At 43.5% G+C, this 26,068-nt stretch overlaps 1 long non-coding RNA gene across 1 annotated transcript; it reads left to right on the forward strand.

Annotated features, from left to right (window-relative positions):
- Positions 1-5,672: 5,672 nt before the first annotated feature.
- LOC121682073 lies at positions 5,673-25,619 on the forward strand. Its single transcript, XR_006022416.1, has 3 exons — positions 5,673-5,687; positions 9,231-9,233; positions 25,424-25,619. It is a non-coding gene; the product is annotated as an uncharacterized LOC121682073 (long non-coding RNA).
- Positions 25,620-26,068: the final 449 nt, after the last annotated feature.

A 26,068-nucleotide genomic window follows, 5' to 3' on the forward strand; every position in this document is an offset into this window, starting at 1 on the left:
CACTCCCTCTCTTTCTCCTCTCTCTTGCTTTCTCTCTCTGTCCCTTCTCCCTCTGTCTCCATATCTCTCTCTCTCTTTGCTTTGGAGAAGTTGGCACCTCGTCTTAGAATGTTCTTCGACAGAGTGACAGTTCCATCTGGCTCCTCTCCACCCGAGGATGTGCTCAATGTGAACACCTACAGTATACTGCTTAGCTTCCTTGTATTAATAACAATTTTGTTGCAGTGCTGTATATGCAGGAACACACACACACACACACACCCACACCCACACACACACACACACACACACAGTACACACACACTCTCTCTCTCACACAACACACACACACACACACACACACACACACACACACACACACACAAACACACACACACACACACACACACACACACACACAAACACACACACACACACACACACACACACACACACACACACACTATTAAACATTGTAAAACATTACATCTTAATTCATCTAATGAATTCCTAACTATCTAAATAGTCTAGTCTAAAATATCTAAATAGTCTAGTCTAAAAGATTGTACCTATGATTGTATATGGTTTGTTAACAGTCTGTTAACATTTATAATTATGCCCCCATTACGGTGTTCATTTTAGGACATCCTCAGACTCAGGTGTCAGACTCAGAAAAACATCGGTCATCTTCAGACAAAACAGCCTCAGCGTCAGAAAAACCTCTGTCATCTTCAGACAAAACTGCATCAGCGTCAGAAAAACTTCTGTCATCTTCAGACAAAACTGCCTCAGCGTCAGAAAAACCAGACTCAGGTGTCAGACTCAGAAAAACATCTGTCATTTTCAGACAAAACTCCCTCAGCTTCAGAAAAACTTCTGTCATCTTCAGACAAAACTGCCTCAGCGTAAGAAAAACCTCTGTCATCCTCAGATAAAACTGCTTCAAACCAAACTGCCTCAGAAAAAGTGGAGTCAGGTCTCAGAAAAAACGCTGTCAGAAAAAGTGGAGTCAGGTCTCAGAAAATCAGGTCTCAGAAAAAACGCTGTCAGAAAAAACAGAGTCAGACGAAAAAGTCTCAAATGAAAAGTTATTGTGGGGACAGAAGAAGACGACGGATACAGAACAGTGAGTTTAATATTATGCTTAATACGTTATTCTGTCACTGGCAGGGTAGGAATTTCACGGCGGCCACGACGGCCGTGGTAGCCCCTTGCGTTGGCCGTGAAGCCCCTTTGAAAATCATAGGTTTACAGGCCACGGTGGCCTTGGTGCCCCCTTCTTTCAATATTCTGCTTTGTGTCCTACTAATAGCGATTTTTATTTAGCCTGCGGCCTGTCAAAATAATCTTAGCATTCACAGCGCAAATTAATGTAGTCTTTTACGCAGTGGAGAAAGTGACATCGCAAGAAAGTGCGTCCAAATTCACCCATTCTTCTCAGTTGAACTACAGTAGCCTATTCATCACACAGACATCACAAGTGATGTCACATGAAAGAGCTTTTTCTCAGCTTTTAAACGATGTTAGCCGATAATTGCTGTGTTGAACGGTTCGCGAGAAAAGTAAATAATATAATTCAATTTAATCATACATTCTACTGAAGGTTTTGCGTCCATGATCTCCCTACCCATTCATCTCGGTGGAATACTTTACGAACCCTTCTTTTAACACATGACAAACCACATATCAGAATAAACAGTAGACCTTACCGAACATAAAGGTGTAAAGCAGTCCCCTGTACAGTTAGCCGTTCCAGAGTAATCCAGTTTTGAATTTGCAGTAAATTTAGACATGCATTGATGTCTCCAAATTTGGGCTTTAAGTTTTACAATGTGTTTAAATTGTTCCACACGATTTCATAATGGGCCAAATACAAAATAAATGTTACAAATATCGCCTAGATATTGGTAAATCAGAGGACAGCTGACTAAGAGTTTATGAAAGTAGCCTGATCACAAAATGCTAAGCATGCATCTAGGCTATTTGAATTTCTTAAAGATGAGCTGTGCTTAAATTTAAATTGTTCAACACATGATTTCATAGCAGGCCAAATATAAAATAAATGTTATTAGATGATCAGATGATTTACAGTTATATGTAATATGTCATGTTTCATGTTTTTGTTATGTTTCATACAATGATGCAGGTCTACTGCAGTGAATAGGCTAAATACAACTTTGATCATTTTTATAGCCTACTACTGTATAGTTAACTTTGGCCTTGGTGCCCATGTGGCCTTTGTGCCCCCCACCAAATATGCCCAACTGAAGGCCAAGTGGCCTTGCCCCCAGAATGGTGAAATTCCAAGCCTGGTCACTGGCATGTTATATTTGGTGCTTGGTTAGATGTAGAAATTAGGTAGAAAGTGATCCAATGGTAAAGGTAGAAAGTGATCCAATGGTATACACATTGTAGGAAATCCATGGATGTAACTTAGCTAACCTCACTTCGCTAGTAACATTAGCAGCTGCTGTAAGGCACATTCCGGAGTAAGCTACAGTACGTACTACATACAGCAAAATAATTTGTTTTTCGTAGGATTACGGTACATTCAATGAGCTAGGGAAAAGTGGGTTAAACATTTTTCCACCACGAAAGTCCAGAACGACACCTGGACCATTATTTCTTACTTTTGCTAACCGTTTCCCAGTTGTACACTACCTACCAGTAAGAAATCTGCATCATTATCATCACATCATTATTCCCAAACCCCCATAAAGACAAATGTGCTATGTCATGATGTAATACCATATAATACCATTATGATAATACATGAAATAGCAGGTACCAACAACAAGGCACATTTCTCTAAATAAGTTAAGATAACATCTCATATCAAATGAATTCAACAACGCTGCAGTTATTGTCCCCTGGGGATTACATTTCAAGTACCTGTCTATCTTTATGTCTGTCTATTATTGTTGTGCAATGACAATGACAACTGCTAACGTTTTATAATAGTATTATATGGTATTACATCATGGCATAGCACATTTGTCTTTATTTAATACTTAATACTTTTCTGAGACCTGATTTTCTGAGACCTGACTCCACTTTTTCTGACAGCGTTTTTTCTGAGACCTGACTCCACTTTTTCTGACAGCGTTTTTTCTGAGACCTGACTCCTTAGAGATGTTTTTCTGAGGCAGTTTGGTTTGAAGCAGTTTTATCTGAGGATGACAGAGGTTTTTCTTACGCTGAGGCAGTTTTGTCTGAAGATGACAGAAGTTTTTCTGAAGCTGAGGCAGTTTTGTCTGAAAATGACAGATGTTTTTCTGAGTCTGACACCTGAGTCTGGTTTTTCTGACGCTGAGGCAGTTTTGTCTGAAGATGACAGGTTTTTCTGACGCTGATGCAGTTTTGTCTGAAGATGACAGAGGTTTTTCTGATGCTGAGGCAGTTTTGTCTGAAGATGACCGATGTTTTTCTGAGTCTGACACCTGAGTCTGAGGATGTCCTAAAATGAACACCGTACCCCTTTCATATAGTAACATAAACAGATACCATAGATGTATCATGCAAATGTTGTACATGCCAAGTTTGATTCCTGTTTTTTCCAGACATTTTTCATATGGGATTGCATAACATAACTCTTAAAAACAACCTAAAAAACCTCCCAACAAAACAGGAAGGGCATACATCCTGAAAGTCAGCCAATCACTTGAGAATTAACTGTTGAGGGTTACTGCACATATTTCCTGTAGGGCCAGATCATATCCACATCCACATCCGTCAATCATTCATCCATCTTCTCTCTGCATCCGTTATCCATGTCAATAGAATGTGTAATAGACTCAATAGGACAGCAGAGAGGGGGATAACGACTGTGCTTTGATCGGGTCAGGCTGGTTTGCCGTCGCTTCAGTCTTGCAGCCAGCCATAGTGTGGTTTCAGCAGGTTCAGCTGAAGGCAATTTGTGTTTCTATCAGTCTTCACAGACATTGGCTGGGACAGGGAGTGGAGTGTTCAATCTGTGTTCTGCTTCTCTCAAGGAAAGAGCCAATCAAACAGGCTGCAGTACACATATGCTCGGCAAAATAATCTCAAACAAGTCCAACTGTCATTCACAAGTTCATGACGTTTTCTTTGTCTGTTTTGTCTCACATAAGAGTAAGACTAGACCCACAGATGTTCATCACTGTTGATGTTGACAACAATGAGGCCCTCAGCAAGGGCTACAATTTACAACATTAGAGTGAATTACGGCATGGACATCAAGCGCTTTCTAATGGAAATGTAGGATCCAGTTGCATTTATGACCCACGGTTGGCAAACAAAGGCCTCTCGTGGCCCCATGTCTTAAAATGTGCTCTGCCGCCACACAAAGGGTTCATTGTATGGTTAAGTTTCAACGGATGTCTCTTGTCTAGTCTATAAACACTATCTCTCTCCACTGAGGTGACTGACCGGAAGGATGACATGAGGCTCTGAGGCAGTCTAGGTCATTAAACAAAACACACACACACACACACACACACACACACACACACACACACACATGTAACTGAACTTACTCATATAAACATACAATCTATACATAAACATATGTAAGTTACACAAGTATAAACACAAACAAATCATTCGGACATGCTACCTTATCTCTTTGTCTGGAAAGAAATGGCCATTCCATCATTCCCCTCTCTGATTAAGTCAGTTTAAAATCTCCAAAGCAGCTGTAGGGATTTGTTTCATGGCTGCCACAATTTATAGTCTAGATGTTAAATATCACATTCATTTGCATTTGGCAACTATTCCGGTAATCAGTTTGAGTATCTTTTGAGGAAAGAAAAACTCTGATTTCAGTTTTAAAACTTCAATATGTTCTGGTTTACTTACTTCCCTATGACAGTAAACTGAATATCTTTGGCATGTGGACCACATCGCTAACTGAAGAAATGATACACATGGTAATATATTGGGTGGTGCTGTACTAAAGGCTGTTCTTAGATTTTTATAAGATCTCAGACCTGGATCTCATAACCAAACATTAAATTGCTTTAGTGGCTAGTGATCACCAGGTAAAGGTGAATGATACTGTAGCGTCGGTGTGTCTTGGACTGAGTGTGCTTTTACCCACAATGCTACTCAGGGGGGTTTCAGGGAAACTGTGCGGGTTAAATGTTTGTGTTTTAGCTCTTAGTTTGGGATTATGTATGTGGTATAGTGTTTTGTGTGTAACACTCCTTAGTTCTTCCTTTCGTGTAACCCTCGTGTCGGTGTGTGAGTGTTAGTGGCAACTCTTGTGTGTTCATTGTAATGGTGTCTAAGTCTTGGTCTGTGTTCCTCGCTTCTGCTCTAATAAAGACAAATGACTGGACCACGTGTGTCATCAGTCGTCACAGAACCTAGCAGACAAAGCAACATGGACTCACAACAGTAGGTACAGCAATAATACCCAGGCCAGTTGATTACCAGTACTTGGCGGTAAGACTGACTGCTCTACCATGCCTGCACATAACAACATGTCATGCCAATGATTGGTTTGCATAATATAAATACTTACAAAAGTTAGAACCCAATATTCTTTTGTCTCACTTGCTAGCCCCATGGACGTTTGAAACACTATCAAAGAGTAGGCAAACTTGTCCATTACAATCTCATTAGAAGTTGGCCCTGTTGCACTGCAAGGTCGACACTGGTTATTAATGTGAGTCATCTGCGAGAGCAATTTGCCAATGCTCCCTGACATCCAAGAGGATGTGCTTTTTGTGTTTGGCCACCAGATCAAAACTGCAGTATTTTATTTTTAGGTTTGTGCTGCTTCCTTTGCAGAGAGATAAGGGTTCTTTTGCGGCAGCCAGTCTTTCAAATAATTTAAACACAAGCCTTTGTCATCAGTTTCGAATAAGTGCTGATGCATAGAGGGACTCAGTGCAGCTCAAAAGATCAAGACAGAGGTGGTGGTGGGGCACAGAGAAGTTGCCATTTTTCAACACAAAATCAGCTCCCAGCAAACTTTGTACCACAAAGCTCTATGCAGGAGCTCTAAGCTTGCCGTTTATCCAACACGTGAGAAGGAGGAGGACCCGTTTAGATATTCAAATCATATTCCCAGGGATTTAGGAAGCAGCCATGTCATTCAGATATTACAAGAACAGCTTTCATGAAGCAAAAGAGTCTCACCCTTTTGTAATACACTTCCCATTTTAGACTTTTCTTAATCCACCTTAGAGGGTGCAGACCTGTAACCTGGTAGGACCAGGCTCAAATTCACTTTGGCCATGCTCCATTGGGTATTGTTTTCTGTGCAATAAACCTTGTTTTTTTACCAGTCACTTTACCCTCTTCCAACAAAATCCACTCCAGGCATTCTCTGCAAGCTTGCAGCTTGGGTTTGTTCGATAGAGTTAGGAAAGACGAAAATGTAATTTCTGTTTATTGAAGGAGAGCAGACCAGACAATAAACCGCAACATTATTATGGTCTTTGTTGGAGATTAAACTATGAAAGGGCAGGATCTCTCGCGCAGGAGGAGAGGATTGGTGATGGTCACGGTGTCAGTAGGATAGCAGTTTTACTTAGACGCGGGGAGACCACCTAGACATAATCCCAGTTTTATGGGTAAAATGATCTTAGTGGGGAATATACAGGGCACAAAATGACGCAGGGAAACTTTCCACAGAGCCTATGGGTGTGTATGCTGTGCGAGGGACATGGGGCCCTCTTATCTCCCTCAGCAGACACACTCTGCTCTCCCAGTCCCAGGCTCATCTCCCTTCTCCTCGCCTGCTATTCTGGGCGTAGTGCTGGGCCGACTAGGTGAACGGAAGAGGAAGCACCCGGCCCGACGGCGAACAGCGATTAAAAATGAAACCGACACTGCAGCCATTGGTCAGCCGCAGTCTTCAAGGGGACCGATTCAACAAAATGGTGGATCAGAGACTCCGATAAGAACACATTTCCTATATTAAACATTTATTAAAACTTCTAGATTGGGATCTTTATGAAAGTGGAGCCATTTGAAGTGTAGCGATCCCACACTGAGTGTTGGCCACAGGGGGTCTGCAGGCTCCATACACAGCGCTCATGTTTCTGATGGCACTAAGATTACTTTTCTATCAGCACGGCTTTGATGTAGGATCATGCAGCTCTGTGATACTTTCTCCCTTTCATGTGAAGACATGTCTTCCCATCAGTGACAGGACATGGCCTTCAAACATATGCTGTGCATCGTCTCTCAATGCACTGCCACACTGTTGAATCTAAAGTGCAACATTCAATCCCACAGTCAAATTATATCACACATAATGGAGTGATGGTTTTATAATGTATATCTGCACTAGGTTATCTGAGTGGTGAATCACTGTCTAATGCTGCCGGTATTCAGATCCTTACAGGCTGTTGCATACTGTTGGTGCACAACCTCAATAAAACTGAGCTCTGTCAGGAAATCTTGTTTATATACACCAGTTTGGAAGCTCATACGTCTACTTTGTAACCAGCTTATTTATTTATTTATTTATTTATTTATTTATTTATTTATTTATTTATTTATTTTCTGTAGGCCTACAGAACATCAGTTTTTTTTTTTTCTGACCGAATTATTCAATTGTCTTTAAGCATTTGATAGCCACAAGCAAACATTGACAACTAACAAGACACAAAGTCAGTTTCCACAGAATAATAAGAGTCTGTAGAGTAGTGGGGTTATTTTGTTCTGTCATACTTTTCACTATGTCCTGTTTTTCTAATGTCCTTGAGTTCCCTGAACTTAAACTCAACTCAAAATTGGCACAATCTTTTGTGGGAGATTTGAGTCACCGGAACCCAATTTGAAAGCACAGCAAGCACCACAAACATGCTCCACACATCAGCAACCACTCAGTGAGAATAGAGAGGGATACCTTTATCTGCTCATTTCATTGACTCAAAGTGGAGCACAGTCCAGCAAAAATGGGTTTAGGAATTAGACTCATTCTTTAGCCAATCACAATAATTCGACAATACAGTACCCCAACTGTACACGGAGAGATTAGAAATTGTTGTTTAATGGGGTTAAAATGTTCTTGACGTCACTAGCATGTCGTGTCAGCCATGATATATGAAATAATTTAGAAGTTACATGGGAACGATGTTGCTTTAAAGCCACTTATTTATATTATTTATAACTCCCACATGTGTGCATGGACACACCCCAGCATTGCGTTGCCACTGACCCACCCATGTTTGTGTCTTAAAATCTTCCACATGTTATGAAAGTAGCTCAATATTTTGCTAAGCTACAGTATGTGTTGTGGGCTTTGTGTGTTGGAAGCCGTATTGCCCATTAGTGAAATCAGGACCTGCTCCATCACAGAATCAAATAGAACCCGCCAGATATGCCAAAGTACATATACCACGATAACAGACTCCGCTGGAAATCTCTGAACACAATGAATCATCATCATAATCCTCACATTCCGACGCTTGATCTCCTATTTCCATTCAGATGTTAACACTTAGAATGGGTATGTGTGATCTAACTTAACCTCCACCAGCCATAAAGGAACATCTAATGTTCACACTGCTGGTCTGAGAAAAAAAAATGCATTTTCCACATTTTTATGTCTTTTTAGTATTCACATCAGTTGCTCACATCTCTGCAGGAGGTTTACAAAACACTGTGAGAGTCTGTCTTCCCTGGTGGAGGAGCATATCGAACATTAACAAGAACAGGAGGGAGGCTTTAACCATGTTTATGCAAGCTCCAGATTCATATTGCATGTCTCCTCAAGAATCAGGTGATTTGCTTTCCCTTGATGGTGTTATTTTAAAGTTTATGTGCTGTCTCCGTCTGTCCCCTGGCTTACTTTCTGGTGGGATCTATTTTGAGTGAGATATTAAATTGTGTTTTTTTTTTTGCGCACACACTCATAAATATATTTGGAACACAAAGCAGCTCACGCAGTCATAAATTACGCAGAGACTATGCGCCCCGCGCTTAGTCAAACCTGTAAAAGAGTGGTTTCATAAAACGGGTGATAATCGCTGCGGATCCATCTGCCAGCTGCCGTGCGTTCACGCTTGCTGTGTAAGATTCATGGCTGCTCTTACAAACTAAGCAGGGTGCTTAAAAAGTTTCCGGCGGTGGCAAAAGTTCGGTTCACACTTTTAAATGTGTCTCCCGGTAGCAGACGGGTAGCCCTGGAGTGTGTCTGGACTGTGGCAGCCTTTTTGTACCATGGCCATCATTAAATGGTAGAGATACATCCTGAACACTGTCTCTCTCTCTCTCTCTGAATTACAATGGGACAACAACATTTGTTTGGGTAGGAAGTGTAGCTCTTATGCGGTGTGGCTTGTGCTTGCGATGGCCCCTCACAAAGATAGTTGTACCGTAGTTGTTTCAAAGAGAACAATGTTTAATGCAGTGCAGGATGATAAAATATTTATTGTTTGACATCAATCATACAACTTGCAACATTTATATTCTATGCTTCACAACTTAAGAAACAAAAAGAAAATGTATTATTTCCCAAACAAAGTGGAACAGTAAAATCTAAGAATTATGGATTATTCCCTTGTGGTTCAACAACAGATGGCATGATGCTCCTTACATTATATTAATAAAACACAAATTGCTAAAGGTGTATGCTCATATTGCAAAATAACTGTAAAAAAAAAAAACAGAATACCCCCTGTGTCCAACTTGATTAGGCTTGGGTTTTGGGCAAAAGTTAATTTAGATAAGGAATGAAATATTAAGAGTTGGAATGGAATTCAGCCTCACTTCCTCTCTCTTCTGTTCTTTTCTCACCCTTCTCTTCTCTTCTCTTCTCTTCTCTTCTCTTCTCTTCTCTTCTCCTCTCCCTGTGCTGTGACAGGCGGGCGTGTGTTCTCACGGGTGCCGAGTGTTTACAAGAGTAGCATAAATCACAAGGTAGGCCGCTTTGACTCAAGGGGGGAAACAGACACGCAGGAAAGGAATGGTGGCACAGCCCACTAATCACACCCACTCCTGTGTGTCTGCATCTTAAAAAACAACTCCCTGAATGTGTCATTATGGTTTCCATCTATCAAATTATGGGAGGAATCTCTCATGATTAACAAGCTCATCATTGAGTGTTATGTTTTCATAAATCTAGCTATGTGTTTTTGTAGCGTGTTATGGTATAATTATCTAGCAATTAGTAGGTAAATATGTAGTGATTAGGACTTTCCTTTAACTACAATTAAAATGTGTAAGGTTCCCATTTAATGGGGAAAAGTAAGTTGGTAGTGGTTGGTAACTGGTTGGTAAAAAATGACCCTATGAAGGTGCAAGCCGAAACGTTGGTCTGATAAATAATTGCATATTGAGGTTCTGAGTGTGTGAAATTCTTCTAATTTCTAAGTCTCATTTACCATCCTGAGCACCTCACAAGGTGTGCGTTTACCATCATCAAACAAATAGTGGCTGGTAACTCACAGACTACTAGAGGGTGGTGTCCTCCCATCACTCCTAATCCTCTTTATTATTGAAGAAATATTAGCAGTTTCCAATTTCTTTGGAATTTAATGAATGACATATTTACCAGTAATTACATACTTGCCTATTAACTACTACATAATTACCAGTCCCTTGCCAGACCAAATAAGCAACTTCACCCCTTGAGTAAAATGAAAGGTTTGCATGAAGAATTACAAAATGCTCATCTATCAACTTTTTCATACGGTGTTACTGAATGTTACCTGACCATATGGAGCAATTAATGAACCTTTATGTAAATTAACTTATGAAACAGGAACATCACAAGGTTGTGTGTGAGGAACTTTTTACAGTATAAATATTATTACTCAGTTCTACTGGAAGCTGTATATTAGTTAAAATGTTCCTCTGCAAAAACAACTAGACAAGGTGTTACGTAAGATGGTATTAACCTTTGACCTCTAGGGGTCACATGGAGGAGAACTGGATATCAGGTGGATATCTCTGCTGTTTTTGCAGCCCGTAGCAACAGCTGAGACAGGGCAAGGCTACATCATGGGAATTTTGATTTGTTGTTGTCTGGGATCATTCCAACTTGATAATCAAGATACCCAAGGGATTTAGCCACGCCATGTCATATCGGCTTTTTGGGCTTGGCCGGTTCATTCCCTAGGGGGCGGTTGCCATGGGAATACCGTCTTTGTCATTCTTCAGGAATGATATCTTAATTGGTGTAGTTGAGGGCTAATATCCCCGGAATGCCTGGGCTTTGGGCTTCTGCCAGCATTGGCTGGATTTCCTACTCCAGTGAAGAGCGCAGGGTACGCGAGCCTGCATCTCTGACATGTTTTCACCACCAAAGTTACTTGGAAAAGTCCTGCAGCGTTGCTGGTGTTGTTATTGGACGCCATGCTGTGTTGCCCTTATCTTGGCTCCAATTCTAATTGGTGATTCATTGTTATGCACTGCACCCTTTATTTTGGTTTATTTTGCTGTGTGCCTCAGAGCGGCTCAGCTGAGGAACCGTACCACCTTTTTTTTCAGAGCGGCTCAGTTGAGGAACCGTACCACCTTTTCTTTCAGAGCGGCTCAGTTGAGGAACCGTACCACCTTTTCTTTCAGAGCGGCTCAGCTGAGGAACCGTACCACCTTTTTTTTCAGAGCGGCTCAGAGCGGCTCAGCTGAGGAACCGTACCACCTTTTCTTTCAGAGCGGCTCAGTTGAGGAACCGTACCACCTTTTCTTTCAGAGCGGCTCAGCTGAGGAACCGTACCACCTTTGCTCTGGTCATGGAACTCAGTTGCACTCTGTGTGCCAAAAATCAGGTGAGGGAAACGCCAGTGTCATTGTCATGATAGGATGAGACATGTAGACAGTTTCGGTCTTCATATCCCATACTGCCTAACGAGGATAGATTAGGGCTGAAATCTCACTGTCCCAACACACACCCAAGGATATTCCGTCTCTCCCTCCATACACAAGCACACACACACCGAAAGGTGTCCCGGCACTCCCTCCACACATCTGCTTGGACAAAGGAAGCTGTTGCCATGTAATGGATGACAGACATTTCCAAAGTCATCTCAAAGTCAGCAGCTCTCTTCCGATGGCCAGACGGCCTTCTTAACGAGGCTCGGAGGAGGCTGCAGGAGTAAAAGAGTGTATGTGTGTGTATGTGTGTGTGTGTGTGTGAGGAATATGAAATCTTATCTCATCACTGGGACCAAGACAGCATAAAAAACACTCTTATCACAGACACTGATGGCTCTATAAAAAGCACGCCAGGAGACTGATTTGGGACAGAGGCACCCGGTATCTGTTGGCAAACAGCTCATAGAATCAATTCGACGGCAGGCGTCACGCCAGTCTGAGTGGGTCGAGTTGTTCCATCAGGACCACGTGGCGCCAGTCTGAAGCGCTGAGTCGGCAAGTCCATTTCAGAGCAAAACAGGACTTCCAGTCCGATCAGTATTTTGGATCGCACACATACAAGCGGGCTATTTATGCTAGAGGCACCTCTCACCTCCCACACAACAACACATCTCAACATCAAATCTTTACTGTGCTCGGACGACACAACTTTGACTCCATGAATACATTTCAGGTGTGGGTGTTTGTCAGGTTCATACATAAACAAATAAGCCAGGCTTTGGCAATACCATTAACGGTCCACTTTAAAATGACAATGCTAAATGGCAATGCTAAATCAAAAAGGCTAAATGACAATACTAAATGGAATTTGAATGAGAAAAATGTGAAAATGGAAATAAAGCCCTGCAGGATTTTTTTTTTTCAAACCAGGGTGTCACCTTGACAGGCTAGGAATTTTCACAAGAAAAAGTCAAGCAGAAATAACACCTGCAGGCTCCCCTTCGTGGTAAAGAGAAACTTTAATTGCCCTCAGTAGCATGTACTGCAGTGTCACCAAGGACTGGGGAGAGATGGAGAGATGAATTTTAACTCGAGATGCTCATTAGAATCTCAGACAGGAAGGGGCAGGCTGCGGTGTGCTGATAAGATAGGAGAGGGTTTCATGATGGGGGCGGTCAAAGGGGGTTAACATGGTAAGAAGCCAGGGACATACTAAGTGTCTTCAATTATTCACGAGTGGGGTGAAGCAGGGGCGCAGAGGTGTGGAGTCTTGGCCTGTGCTCCTGAGGGTGTCTTGGAGTAGATGGCGGGCCCTCTGGACAGGGAGAGCTAAGGGAACGGAGCTCAAGTTACACGTCGATGTGTCTTGACAAATCGAGGCTGACAGAAATCCTCACGGTTTTGCACGCAAACAGCGACAATAACAGTTTACAAGAGGACTCCTTCTGAGCCCCACGACTACGGGAGCTAGACAAATCACAGGAATGGTCAAGACACACTGCTATGAGTGCCTCTGAGCAGTAGTGAGCTACATGGTAGCGGGCGTCTATGTGATCTATTATTTGGGAGGTGTGCGTATATGTGTGTGGTGACAGTGAAATACACCCTGGAAAGGCTGGGTATTTCCTCAGCCAGGGAGCTGATGCCGTAATGTGTCCCTGGGGTGATAGGAATCACTGAAGCCTGATGTGAGCTGTAATGAGATGGGAGTCTTTTTTATATGGGGGAAATGATAAAAGCAACGACAGGATAAAACTGGTTGTGTGACTTTCCCCACAGGACATACAGTTTTACAGCACATTGATAGCGCAAAGAGATCTGGGCCTCAATTCATGGTCTTTAATTCATTAGGCCCGCATCGGTGCTGGCTTATGCCAAAAACGCTCCATTTTGAAATGATTTTGATGTCTTGCCACTGACAAATTCCACAGATACGCTTCCTATCTTGGAGTGTGATTGCACTGTTGTGTAAGTCTTCCCCACTGTCTACCCAGCGGATCATTGATTAGTGCCGAGCAATTAATTGATCCGATACGCACACAAACAGTGATTAGTAGTCATCAGAGTGCTAATGATCGGCTCGAGCTCTATCGGGCTAATTATAGAATGTATTCAAATGTTTGCTGTAATCAGACCAGGAGGCAATTTGAAACCTGTATGCACTAAAGACATCTGAATAACTTCTAGCCTACGTCTCTGATAAGCCTGACATATAATCACTCATGTCATGTTTGCCTCATTTAGATTTCTGTAAATTTGTGTAAATTCCTGCTTTTTTTTTCAGAAACAGTGTGAACTTCTGAAACACCTTACAGCATTCAAATATATATGGGTATCATTAGGGCTAGGCCTATTGGTATGCAACAACAAGCCCCGATGAGAATCAATGTATTAAAGAGATCTGTGAGAAGAAATATGGATTGAAGTTCATTGGAATTTTGTTTACTTTGCTTCAGCGCTGAAGACAGATATGACTTAATTACAGTACAGCAAGTCATAAAGAACAAGAAGCAGAAACCCATTTTATTGGAGCAGTCAATGCTGGAATGCAGCAACTTTTTTATGATAGCCTAGCTATCTTTTAATTTGACAAGCTTCGGGCTTGCCGGTTTGATCCCCGACCAGTAGAAAAAATTTGGGCGGGGGAAGTGGTTGAGCACTGCTCTCCCATGCTCACATCCACGGCTGAAGTGCCCTTGAGTAAGGCACCTAACCCCTCACTGATCCCCGAGCGCCGCTGTAGCAGACAGCTCACTGCTCCGGGTTGGTGTGTGCTTCACCTCACTGTGTGTTCACTGTGTGCTCTGTGTGCTTCACTAATTTACGGATTGGGAGACCAAATTTCCCTCACGGGATATATAGGTTTAGTCAGATTTTTTTCTTTTTTCTTTTTCGCATGTCCAAATTTCCGTCAAGGATTCCCGGGACACTGAAAGACCGGGGTAGACGAAACTTGGTGGGCATGTAACCCCATATGGATAGCATGGAACCATCGTTTTTCGTTTTGGTTTGTAGCCACCCCGCTGGACTGCACCCCCCGAAAGGAGGGTAGGGCAGACACAGTTTTCTGTGAATATCTCGAGAACCGTAAGGTTTAGGAGGACCATTTTTTTTTTTATATGTTGATCTCAAGGGGCCATGTCAACCCATTCCATAACCACTCATTTCATGTATAGCGCCACCTAGTTAAACACAAAAAAGTAAAAATGAGGTGTTGTAATCGCAGGTATCTGTGACCTAACATAGTCAAAACTGCACGAAATTGGAAGTGTAGGATCATTATGACACCCTCTGAATGCACACCAAGTTTCGTGGAATTCCGTTCATGGGGGGCCACACAATAAATTAATTTATGTTACTATACACCAACTGGCCTGTAGGTGGCCGGAGACAGTTTTCTGTGAATATCTCGAGAACCGTAGGGCCTAGGAGGTCCACCTTTATTTTGTATGTTGGTCTTAAGGGGGCATGTCAACCCATCCCATTACCACTTATTTCATGTATAGCGGCACCTAGTTAAAAATTAAAAAGCAAAAAATTAGGTGTTTTCACCACAATATCTCTGGCTGACATGGTCAAAACTGCACGAAATTGAAAGTGTAGGATCATTATGACACCCTCCGAAAGCATGCCAAGTTTTGTGAACTTTCGTTCATAGGGGGCCTTACAATAAAATAATTTATGTGTACATTTAGTGACCGTACACCAACAAGGATTCCCGGGACACCCGGGGTACACGAAACTTGGTGGGCATGTATGTTCCGTATGTTTGCCTCCAGGGGTCGTGTTAACCCATTCCATGTGCACACATGTGCATAAACAGATACACACGCACACACATACATTTACAGTAATCATACGTATGACATACTCACACTGCAATTTAGTGAGACAGTTAGAATCATATAGGCCTTTCAGCGTGATTTATTTTTGTGGAAAAAATGTGGTGGACTGGGCGGCGGTCATATTTTGTACCGCTCTGCGGTACATCTAGTTTACTATTGGGGCAGGTCTCTCGGCACACTGCCTGATATTTTCCACCTAATCTTAATGTAGCCTCTTGTTTTACTGTTTACTTTGAGAAAATCAGCAGGTCCCCCTGGTTGAAAAACATCCCAAAGGAATAATTTTCTCACCCCCACAATTGAAATGGACATGGTGTCATTCAATCTTAGGCCATGTCCCTGGGTCAAAAAAATCCAGCGAAAGCTAAATTCATTGTCCAGGTGTGCCCTTATAAAGGTTAAGATGAGTTGTGCATGTTTGGAGAATAGTGATCCATGATCACATCCATGATGACTAAGTGATAAATTTTGGGATGGGTTGAAAATTTCAACCACCAAAACACCACCCCCAAAGTGGAGAATAGCTATAGAAATGTATTAGTTTTGGGTGTTTTTCAGACAATGGGACCTGGTGACCTCAAAGTAAATTGTAACACTAAAACAAGGGGCTACATTAAGATTTTTGGAGGAAAAGATCAGTTAATTCACACAGGAATGCTTTACTCAGAGCAAAGAGATTTCGTAGATGCAATGAAATAATAAAGAGAAAAATAGAATGAGAATTTTTTCATCAATTCAGTGGTGGTGTCTTTTACTTAAGGGACATATTTATTGAAGTAATCTAAAAGTAATCCTAAAGTAATCAGATTATGTTACATGTTTTTGGTAATCCAACTGATTACGTTACTGATTACAAAAATTGCCATGTAATTTGTAGTCAGTAATGGATTACATTTCAAAGTAATCTGACCCAACCCTGACTACAGCTGACCCAGTGGGATGACAGCACTAACTTTAAGACCAGGCAAGACTCATGACCAGGCCAATCAGATCTGCCAGTCAGTCTAACGTTGTCAGGCTAACAGTGTGTAGAAAACCAGGTTACATGGAGGAAATCAACAGTCCCTTGCAAACTACAAGTAGTATTGTCCTATGCGCTGTATGCATTTCTATCTACTCTTATAGTGCTGTATGTTTGTAATGTTTGAATGAAGCTTGGACTGTGTGAATGGACTTTAAGCAATAAGCCCAGAAAGGCCGTAGGTTACACTGATTTTAGAACAGCTAAAGGGTGTTGTTACTCCCCTTACCTGTACTACACTATATCTAGCTAGATTTAATACAATAAAGGCACAGCAATGAGGAATGTAAAGATTTATTCATGTATAATCATTCTTCCTCCAAGAAATATATTTCTTCTATCAGAATGGTTGCCAAGCAACTTCAAGACGCAGCTACTCAGCCCAGCTAACTTATCAAGTTGTGGTAGTGCAGTAACGAAATGCATTGGTAACACTTTACTGTAAGGGTAAGTATCATGAATTCATGGTATAACAGGCTTTATTGTGTTTATCCTTTTTACAAATACTGTACAGAGACATTTTATTTATTCATTTATTGATTTTGTTTTTATGACAAATGCCTGTTGTACACTACTGTCATTAAAGAATTTCAATCAATCAATCAATCAATCAATCAATCAATTAACTGACATATTTCCCCTTATGTCTTGCATTAGCTATACTGTATGCAACACTGACTTGGCTTGATAAGCACGTACATTGATTATGAAAAAACATATATGATATTAGAACTCCTCAGTCTCAGGCCTGTATTTGCCTGGCAGGGTTATACAACACTTATAGATATGTTATATAGATAGCCATGCTGGTCCATTTGAGAAGTAACTTTTCAGGTAACTAATCTTCAAAAGTGCCTTACTGCCTGTCTCCTCTTCTCCTGGTATTCTGATTCCTGGTTTCTTTTAAGTCTCTCTGTGATGTTTTTAAACATCTCCCATCAGATTTATTCTCCATTGACACCCCCCCCCCCCCCCCCCCCCCCCACCCACAAACACACACGCCGCTCCCCCATACACACACACACACACACACACACACACACACACACACACAACTCTCTTCCTTTGTCTTATTTTCTCCTGTGTCATTCTCTCTCTCTCTGCTGTGCGTATGAGGTGTGTGTAAGCAGCCGTGCGTCAGCGCCTTGGTCTCAGCTGCACCCAGAGGAGGAGGAGTTGAGCTGAGAGAGATCCGCTCTGCTGCTGCCTCAGGTGGAGGAGAGGAGGAGACAGAGAGACAGGAGAGATGAAAAGATGAAGAGAACAGAGGAGGAGGAGGAAGAGGAGGACAGGTAAAAAAGGATAAAAGAGGAGGAAAAAAGGATGGAGAGGAGGAAGAGAAGAGTGGATGATAAGAGTATGAGAGGAAATAAGATGAGGAGAGGAGAGAGAGAAGTGAACAGATGAAAGGAGTGGAAATGAAGGACAGAAGAGAAGAGAAGAGAGAGGAGTAAAGGACAGAAGAGGAAGGAGAGAAAGTGCTGCATCTGTATGAGCCAATCACAAGACACAATCAAAAGGAGGAGGGGAGCCCTTCATTCACTGCTGCATTCATGTAGTAATGACACATCCTCTTGGGAAATTATTCCCCATTTAATATAAAAAGGTTGAAGCACGTTCACATCTCACATCATTAGAAACTGCACAGGAATTCTGATAGGGGACTTTAATCAGAGCTGGGGATTGTGTGGTGTCAGCAGTCAGCCATGTTCAGAAGGCAAGCTATCAAAGTTACCAGTTTCCAGCTCACTTTTCATTACCCACACTCAGAAAGGTAAGAGACTGCACACTATGCCAGACAGCCTAGCCATGCAGATAAGACATGGAGAGCTGTGTCCAATACTATGGGTAGATTCGGTACATCAACCCACAGCATAGACATTTTATCACTGTCAGAGTCAAACACTTAAAAGAAAACATTGCCTTTAATTCTTTGTCAGAAGGTCATGTGCTATTTACCTATATTCAGTAATGTAACAATTGCTGGCATTTATTTACCATTCTTATAGTAATCAACATATTCTAACATTAATAATACCCTGTGATGTTTGATGTCCTACACGTTTGATGTCCTACAGTTCCCTGTGTAAAGAAACACATTTCTAAAAATAGTGCTATTGAAAGCACTATCTTGTGAGTCAGATTCTGTTCAACTACTGTCAAAGTAGCCGTTTTTATGTTTGAACATGCATAAATTCAATGCATTAGTTCATCATTGGCTAAGAATAGCAACTGTAATCTCAACAACAGATGCAAGCAGAGTGTCCTTGCTTCCATGTGTGTCCCTTCTCCAGTCGCGTGCATCATCGCTGCCAGAATCGACTCAGCTTGGGAGCAGCATTATGCTGTCTCTCACCTCCTGCTCTGTGCTTCCACTGAATGCTCTCCTGCCTTCTCATTCAAAGTCTGGTCAAGGCTCACAGCACTTGTTCTCTCTCTCTCTCTCTCTCTCTCTCTCTTTCTCTCTCTCTCTCTTTCTCTCTCTTGCTCCGGCTTCATTACCTTTGAGCTGGCGCTAACCCGTTGAATTTCAATCAGATCTGTAATGGATCCTGGGTTCTAAAATATACTTGCGGTGGAAACCAGGATGTTTTCCAGGAGGTTCCTCTGAATTAAGGCAATGTTTCACCAGAACTCGCCCCGATTGCAGCGCCTGCTAAAAGTAATTCAGGCAGCAACTTTGTGTTCAGGTGTGGATGACAAATGAAGGAGCAGAAACTAAAGAAAGCCACAGATCGGCATAAAAAGGGTTGGTGGGGGGGGGGCAATTAGTGTGATAAATAGTGAAAAGCAGATTGCTTGTGCACAATGTCCCAAAACATTTCAGCTGGTGTTTCCATTTCATAAATCAAAGGAGGAGGGAGAATGAGAGGGCGAGGGGAGGAAAGAAAAAGCTCAGGGCGCAATGCGATGCGGTGGGCGAGAGGGGGACTTAACAAGCCTTTCGGACACAAAGCCACCATCTTGAGGCCTCCGAGGCCCTGGCAGCGGCGTGATGAATCGTTTTTTTTTTGTTTTTTTTGTCTCTTTATCCACGACGCCCCGCGTCTCCTCTGAGGAGGTGGGTTGGAGGCGAACGCCGGTCTATCCATTAAGAGGCACCGCTGCTCAAAACGGCAATATTATCCTCAAAGATGCATCTGCTCTGGAGCCCTGGCGGCAGCCGCGATAATGAGGCGAGAGGGAGGCTCGTCTTGGAAGCCTTCAGCGTGATGGCGGCGGCGGTGGTGGAGGAGCAGGATGAGGCAAGCGGGAGTGAGGAGGAGGCGCACTGGAGCAGGGGAGGGAGGGACCCTGGCCTCCATCAGCCCAGCCTGTCTGTGGGCTTGTTACCGCCTCCCTGCTCTTTCACACGCCAGAGATGAGCTATGCAAATCTGCTGCTCTGATGAGGCTGAGAAGAAGCGCAAACACTGGCGCCCATGAGTCCGGCGCGAGCACAAACTTCACAAACGAGGCCTCAGTTTGATCTGCACGCAGCACATTTAAAAAACGCCGCAGGCGCCTGACCCGTCTTTGTGGCGGCGGCCGATAGGATAAAAAATGACAGTCATGCTGTTGTGGTATTAAGGGGGAAAATAAAGAAGGCTGACCAACATGTTACTTTGGCTCTTTGATGTTGCAGTGTTTTGGTGACCACTGGGCACTTGTTGCAAGCTTGTCTTTCATGTTCCTAATCTGAGGCTGGATTAGTGCGGCAGACTAGATGAAAGTGGGTGACACCACCAGAGATGGATTAGGGGAATAATTCAATGGCACACTGAGAGGCCCGGCCTCGGCTATCTGCCATCGTTTAAGTCAGCCTTGAGATGCATCCATCAGCGGCGTTTAAGTAGCCTGGCTAATGGAGTGAGGAAAGCTAAGCAACCCACTCCGCTCTGCATTGTAAACAGGCTGTCTGACCCAGGAAAACTACAACTACTCTGACAAGAAGCTCAAACGTCTCCCAGTTCAGCATTGCCCTTAGCTTTTCTAATCAAGCCGAACCAACACAAGTGAGATCCCGATGGAAAATTGGGTTAAAAGACAAACAAACAAACGTAATCCAATATCATGGCTGCAGTTGCCAAAGATTAGAAAAAACACACAACCCTGACTAATGTTATGTTTTTTTGTCAGCTTCTTGTCAGTTGTCTGCCAGTACTACACAGGGAAACTCATTGTTTTGTGCTCCTGGCTGCCATGCCAGCTCCTCTGTATTTTGTGAGCTCATTACAATCCCAGGCAGTGGGCCGCTCAGACAGACACAGAGGAACAGGAGGGTCCACAGAGGGACGTAAGTAGACCTCGACATCTGGCTCACGCAGCGCCTGTTGAACGCGCTCCAGAAGCTCCATCACTCAAAACGGAGTGAGGGCCAACAGAATTTCAGGCATCTCCTTCCTGCCTTTGATTCCCGATCTGAGAATAATAAAAGGGCCTTGGGAGGTAAGAGTGCAGGACACAGGGCGTCTGACCTCTCCATTTGGAACGCCCGTGCATGTGTGTGTGTGTGTGTCCTTCAGATGACCTCTGTGAGGCTGCACCTCACGGTGCGCTATCTGCGTGGGGATCATTTATCACGGCTGACCTCTGTCATCTACCTGCCCGGGGAAGAGCAGGGAGAATAAACAATGACAGATCCAGGGAGGGCATAACCTTTATCCGTGACTGTCCACAGTACGGGATGAGCTTTTGGTGCTCATTTCTTTAACGAATACAGACCTTTTACGAGGTTCTATGGAGAATGTGTGTAAATGAAATAAGTTTACTAGAACATATTTACACAAATGAAATGTGTATGCGTCGGTATGAGTTTGTGTTAGTGTGTGTTTGTTTGCGCGTGTCTGATTATACATATGGCGCCCGATGTACAAGCAGCCATTGTGAGTGTGTGTGTGTGTGCATGTATGTGTGTGTGCATGTGTGTGTGTGCATGTACTGTATGTGTGTGCTTCTGTGTGTGTTCACTTTGTTTGCCAAGATGCATAAGTCTAAGTGACAGATTCAAAAATGTGTGTGTGTGTGTGTGTGTGTGTGTGTGTGTGTGTGTGTGTGTGTGTGTGTGTGTGTGTGTGTGTGTTTTTGTGCGTGTGTGTGTGTGTGTTCGGGTAAGGCTGATGCCAAACCCCGGATAATCCAGGACATTCTGGACGGGACTGGTCCTAACAGGTGGCCGTCCGGCTGGGCAGCAAATTACAATAACAGAGCAGAATGCCAAAGCACTGTGAAGCTCCAGACCACGCATCTCCTCCCTCCCCCAGACAACTTGCAAAGTGGACTCCAAGACACTGGTGAAGCGTAAACATGACAGCAGTTACAATTCTTATGGGCCGACAGGCAGGAGTTTCCTCTAGCCCAGTTCTGCCGCGATCAAATGTCCGCAGTCGCCAGGAGTTGAGCTAATACATTGTGCTTTGTGGGCCTGCATGTGTTATAAAACATTTTATTGTCACAGATTTATGTTTCATAAACTAATGATCTGAGGATATTGCCTGAAAATAAAACAGTGTGTTTTGTCTAACTGTTTGTAATGGTCACAGTGAGAGCGGTCTACCACATGAGCAGGTACAAAGATGTCCGCCTCTTTGACCCCTGGGCAGAAATGGCTGCCGTGACCCCAGTAATCTCACACCCAGCAGGGCCCGCCTTCACCACACACAACAGTGAGTAATGCTGGACACCATATGCCCAGGCACGCGCAAAAACACACACACACACACACACACACACACACACACACACACACACACACACACACACACACACACAACCAGACACATACATGCAGGGCCCAGTAAGAGCCATCGAGACAAGCTGTTATTTTCAGCTGCCATTGACCTTGTTCCCTGTGATTTCCTTGCAATATTTTAAATTATCTACCACTCCTCTATTTGTACAACAGTCGCTGGTTTTTAAAGTACCCACAATCATTCAATGCAGGATAACATGTCCTGTATAACAGGAGATCATGTGATGATATAGCAGGATAGCATGTGATGATATGGCAGGATAGCAGGTGATAGCAGGAGAGCATGTGATGATATAGCAGGAGAGCATGTGATGATATAGCAGGATAGCATGTGATGATATGGCAGGATAGCATGTGATAGCAGGAGAGCATGTGATGATATAGCAGGAGAGCATGTGATGATATAGCAGGAGAGCATGTGATGATATGGCAGGATAGCATGTGATAGCAGGAGAGCATGTGATGATATAGCAGGAGAGCATGTGATTGTATGTTACATATCGCCATCTGTATAGCAAATGTGCTGGACATGGAATTAAAAAAAAAACAGGGACACAGTTGGTCAGCACTGATGTACAGTAGGACAGAGTGTTGCAGCAGAAAGTGAAAAAGAGAGAAAGAGAATTTGAAACTGAGCATGGGGGAGGAAGTATTATAATGGCCATCTATCAAAACATGCCACTAGAGGTGAGGACTGGACATTTTTTTGTCTGGCGTGCTTGCTGTGGGACGGGCTCTCACACTGAGACCATTTCATCTCAGCGGTCGCTTCTGGGCAGAGACGCACCGTGAGTCATTAAGCCTCCTTCAGGAACAAAAGCTCTACTCTGCTCCAGTCGCTCTCTGAGACAAGGTAGAGGCAACAAACGTGTGTGTGTGTGTGTGTGTGTGTGTGTGTGTGTGTGTGTTTGTGTGTGTGTGTGTGTGTGTGTGAGAGAGAGAGAATGAGACAGCTGAGAACCAGCTGAGCCCAGCATGGCCATAACCCAACTGTGTCCCATTTCAAGGTTATAAACATCACAGGCATTTACGCACACCCTTCACTGCAAGCCCAACCCCTAACTTTCACAACACAGACAGACACACACACACCTGCACACATTAAAGCTACACACACACACACACACACACACACATACCCACATAAACACACACACAAAACAAAGTATTTGAGCTGAAAGCAGACATAGAGGAGCAGTGTGAGTAGTGCGATTGCGTGAGTGCACCTTTTCATTTTCCGCTGTTTGGCCCGCATTTTTCCAGCCAAAGAGGCGGCGTAAATCACGGTGCTGAGCTGACACGACCCTGTGTAACTGTGGCATCCACTGCAGGAATGCCAGGAAACAGCTGGGGCCGGGGCAGGGCCGCGGGGGGGGGGGGGGGATGTGGGTGTCGCTGTCCGTGCGTAAGGCACATGAGTTATCACACTTCTGGTGCATGGTTTATGTACACTTCACTTACACAGACACTCATTAGTCAGGGGATAGTGAGATGCACAGACACACACTCAAACACACACACACACACACACACACACAGAAAAAACCCCACAAACACACACACACACACACACGCACGCAGATGCACTCATACACAGATATGCACTTGCTCACACACATAAAGGTGCAGACACACACACACACACACCCACAAACACATGTGCTTTCCCATATAACTGGGCCAGGCCAGAATTCCTCTGTTAAACACAATACGCATTGGTGTTTATGGGCCAGTGGTGCATAGAGCCCAGGCTAGTCAACAGCAAATAAACTGTGCTGTTACAGTAACTTCCTCCTCAGCCCTCGCTGCTTGGCCCTGACATGTCAGCTACACACTTTAAGTGTTTCTTTGTTTTAGCCTGCTCACCGCCGGGCCCTGCCGTGGAGCTCTGGAGCTTTCCTTTGGGGCCGCGAGGTCTGGGAGCTCACATCACAATCACATCACAACAAATGCGCTTTTTTTCTCCCCCTTCTGGTCTATTACCCCGGCACGTCGGGCCCGTTCCCCCGGCTCCAGCGCCGGTGCACTTACACCAGCCCGCCTTTCAGCCGGCAAATCCCCCAACACCACGCAGCTCTTTTGGAGTCAAGCGCTCTTGTCTGGTTGGTTGGAGGAAGCGCACTCACGGCTTTCATCGACTCTGTCTCCATCTTCAGCTTCACGCCTCTCATCCCGAGCTGTGCTTTAGCCTCTCTCTCTCTCTCTCTCTTTCTCTCTCTCTCTCTCTCTCTCTCTCTCTCTCTCTCTCTCTCTCTCTGCTCTCCCTCTTTCTCACTCTCTCTCACTCTCTCTCTCCCTGTTGCCTCTCACGAACGCTCTTCTTCTAATATTCTTAGTCTTTTCCCCCCTGCTGACTACTCTTCACTGACGTGTTTCCTCTCCATTCTGCCTCCATTACGGCCTCTCCAATTGATGATGTGTGAAATGAGTGGTGCGTAGCCTGAAGACACGATGATGAAAGCAAATCAATAAGGAAACAGAGACATTGAGGAGCTCCTCTGTCTTTTTCACAGATACAATGACAATGAAGAAGAGCAATTAAAACAGGCATGAAAACTCCTCACCTTTCGGCGAAATTCGCCGTTTTGAATCCAAAATAGGGGACTTATGTGGTTCGCGCAGATCCGATGAGAAAATATTGTGGGGGGGGGGGGGGGGGGGGGGGGGGGTATGGGGTTACAACTGAGTTTACAAATCACGCGCAGACGCGAATGCGTTGTAAGACAAGAGCCCAATTAAAAACTTGTCTGATCCAGCAACGATTATGTGAATGCGGCCCCTATGCATTTAGCCTATTAAACAGATAAATTTTGCCGCGGATGCAACGCGAACAGAACGCTTGCGCTGGAATAGCCTCCCTGTCTGTGTGACTACAGATATATGCGTCTGAAATGGGAGCCTGGCGAGGAGAGATCATGGGAGAGATGCTTATTGATGTCACAGGTGGGCTAGTTGAAACGTTCAACTTCTGTCAGAAAAAGACGTTGAGATTGGTGTAGCAACGTAGCATAGGCTGTTGTTAAAGTTAGCGATATTGGACAGAAATATAGACATAACGAGTTCATTTGATGAAGAATACGTGCAGTTTTAGCCATCTAGATCGACAAAAGGTGAAGCAAATAGGCATACTTTATCAGTATAGCAAAGGCTAATGTGAATAACTAAATAGTTTAATTAAATGCTCCTAAACTGGGCTGGTGCGTTTTGTCGAGTTCAGAGACAAAAACAGTGTTTGACATGGCAATGCTGTCTTTTAAGAAACGCTCAGTGACCTGACACACTAGCACAATGCCACAATCTGTAAGTAGCCTAGCTGCAGGTTAAAACATTTCAAACCAATTTTACAAATTAAAGCCTAGTCTACCCTACCCAAGTTTATTTATTACCTGGTTTGGTCCAACAAATATTCAGACTTATCTTATTCAGACTTATTCTAATAGTCTACTATGAAGTGTCCCGTAGGCCTATGAAATCTTCAGAAATATCTGATAACTTCAGGCACAAAGAAAGAAAACTCATGTAGATTACTGAGGAGGAGAGGAGGGCCAGGGTGAAGCATGTTGCCAAACAGCGCAAGTGGGCCCCTTCACACTTAGGCCCAAGCCAAAAAGAAGAAATAATAAGTATTTTTTTTTTTTAAAAAATAGTCATTTTGTAGGCTAGTTTGTTTTCTTTATAAATCTCTGGTTTTAGGCAACTTCATACTCCATGGAAGCTATGCACTATTGGCAACAAT

The sequence above is a fragment of the Alosa sapidissima genome, chromosome 14, assembly GCF_018492685.1.
Source record: "Alosa sapidissima isolate fAloSap1 chromosome 14, fAloSap1.pri, whole genome shotgun sequence".
In the NCBI taxonomy this organism is placed as follows: Eukaryota; Metazoa; Chordata; class Actinopteri; order Clupeiformes; family Clupeidae; genus Alosa; species Alosa sapidissima.